The sequence below is a fragment of the Echinops telfairi genome, unplaced genomic scaffold, assembly GCF_000313985.2.
Source record: "Echinops telfairi isolate 266 unplaced genomic scaffold, ASM31398v2 ScPeMD7_70;HRSCAF=299, whole genome shotgun sequence".
Classification (NCBI taxonomy): Eukaryota; Metazoa; Chordata; class Mammalia; order Afrosoricida; family Tenrecidae; genus Echinops; species Echinops telfairi.
The window spans coordinates 25707190-25709741 of record NW_022103968.1 but is presented as its reverse complement, the minus strand read 5'-3'; the positions used below and the strand labels follow the sequence as shown (position 1 = coordinate 25709741).

The following is a 2552-nucleotide window of genomic DNA, read 5'->3' as shown; positions in this document are numbered from 1 at the left end:
CTGCTTCCCCCTTTTGACCCTCCCCCAACCCGCCCTACTACCTGATACCCTTGGGAAGTATTTGTTAAAAATCCAAATCTAAAATTTTACATAAAACTGAAGGGCTTCCATTACTGACTGTCCAAATTCATTATCTACAAGAACACAAACAATAATTTTAAAAATTGTCTCACCTCAAGCATGCTAATTTCCCATGGTATCCCTGGGTTTTCAGCTCATGACATCACAGTTCTAGAGCCTCAGGGCATCAGGAAAGAAGCCTCCAGTACAGAGGGGATAAATGTAATTACTAATGAGTTTACTCCTTGCAATAAAAAAGACAAAAATTCTCATTTGAGCATAGAGTGCACACACTTCTAGGAGGTCCTATACCAAAAATAAAGCATTTTCCTGAGGGTGATTAGCTCTGTCAACCTCCACCCAACATGTAGTGACTGTCCATTTCAGGGGAGTCAGCCCTAACAAATCATCACAGGCCAGGCAGGCGCAATTGTATGGCGATAAAAAGTAAAGATTATATAGTAAATCATGGAGAAATGGGAGAGATAGTAAAATAAAGAAGTCAGATAGATCATGGTAGCATGCTCACTTCAGCTCCTCTTGGTGATACATGTAGAGATGGAAGAGGGCAGGCGAGAGAAGTGATTTGTTACTAACCAAGGTTTTTAGATCCTTGAGGGCCTGGTTACAGGTAAAGACACGTCACAGGAAGGGGCTGTACAACAGACATAAGCGTGACCGGAAGGGGATGAGCTGGGGGGGGTACACGTAATAGAAAGGGGAGGGACTAGGAGTATACATGTGACAAGAAGGGCAAACCCTAGATTCATGATGGTCATCCTTGAGTGGGCTTAACCTCCCTGGGCTGTCCTTCAGGGAAACAATCTACTACTATCCTTACCAGAAGGGAGTGGGCCCTAGTTGGGGTGGGACAGACTATTACAGTCTGATTGCTCTAAATGGCTGATAACGCTTAGGGATAATAACCTCTGACCTACTTTCATTGACCTCCACGTGTATAGTCATTTACCATGTGTAGCAAGCAGCTAGGTTTGGCATATATTCGGGGGAGACAACTTGGGAGAAATCTTTGTTTCCCACATGTCTACATACCAGATGGATAGATACCTGGTAGATAAACATGATTGTAAGAAGCTCTAAATCTAGTGGAAGAAGTCCATTCACAAATAGTGTGTAACCAAAACATTAGATGCACAGCAGAGAGGCAGGCCTATGGCCTCTCAACCAAGACTTACTGAAAAATAGGATGTCCAAGTTTGGGGTTTTTTTTTTAAGCTGACCACAGTGCTTTAAAGCTGACACATAAATCTACATTTAATACAGTAACTCTGATTTCTACGTAGAAATCAGAGGTAGAAATTACTCCAGTCTCATAGATGAGAAAACAGTGATCTATAGAAGTTTCTATGATTCTAAAGAAATTAAGTGGAATAATTCAAAATGTTAACACCCTAGGCTTTGACTTATAAACAGTTAAATGGACTAGCAGGTATTAATCTGGCTCACAGGTAATAGGGGTGGAAAGCATGTACAAAATGCAAACACCTTTCCGGCGCTGATGACCGCCTGGTGATCATGCCTCTCGCAAAGGACCTCCTTCATCCCTCTCCCGAAGAGGAGAAGAGAAAACACAAGAAGAAGCGCCTGGTGCAGAGCCCCAATTCCTACTTCATGGACGTCAAATGCCCAGGCTGCTATTAAATCACCACCGTCTTCAGCCATGCACAAACAGTTGTTTTGTGTGTTGGCTGCTCTACTGTCCTCTGTCAGCCTACAGGAGGAAAAGCAAGGCTCACAGAAGGATGCTCCTTCAGACGGAAGCAACATTAAAAGACCCTGAATCGAGATGAGTGGAAAGCCATTCTAATAAACCCATTTTGGATTTTTTTAAAAATGTAAACACACAGACATGAAGACCTAACACTGGGTGAGAAAATATTAGATGCCGTTCAAAGATGATGAAACAGAATTTGGGGAAAGAAAGATGAGAGCAGAAAGACAGGATCAGTCCTAGACCAAAAAAACTAACCCCACTGCCATGAAGGCAATTCTGGCTCATAATAACCCTATAGAGAAATGTAGATATGCTCCTTAGAATTTCTGAGAGTGTACATCTTTATGGGAGCAGGCAGACTCATGTTTCTCCCAGAGGTACAGTGGGCATGAATCACCAACCTTGAGTTCAGCAACCCAACAGTCACAGTACCACCAGGACTTCTAGGATAAGGCTTCCAAATCAAAACCAAACTCCCCTGCAGTCTTAGAGGATCTTAACTACGATGTTAAAGGAATTAACATTTACCCAGTACCACACTCAATGTGAAACATTTTAAGCAGAGTAATATAACATGATTTAAAAATTAATTTGCTGTTCAAACAACTGCCTCTTGTTCATGTAAATTTCACATAGCACAATCAAGTATTTCGTAATCCCTATTCTTCTCAATTTTACCCAGTTTGTTGTGATCCACACAGTTGAATGCCTTGACATAGTCAATAAAACATAAAGAAACAAAAAAACTTTTTTTTTT

At 41.4% G+C, this 2552-nt stretch overlaps 1 protein-coding gene and 1 pseudogene across 2 annotated transcripts in view; one reads left to right on the top strand and one right to left on the bottom strand.

Moving 5' to 3' along the window:
* The window catches only part of NT5C2 (5'-nucleotidase, cytosolic II), a 156482-nt gene that overhangs the window by 65426 nt on the left and 88504 nt on the right, over positions 1–2552 (bottom strand). The window lies entirely within an intron of this gene.
* Positions 1594–1904, top strand: LOC105978464 (annotated as a pseudogene).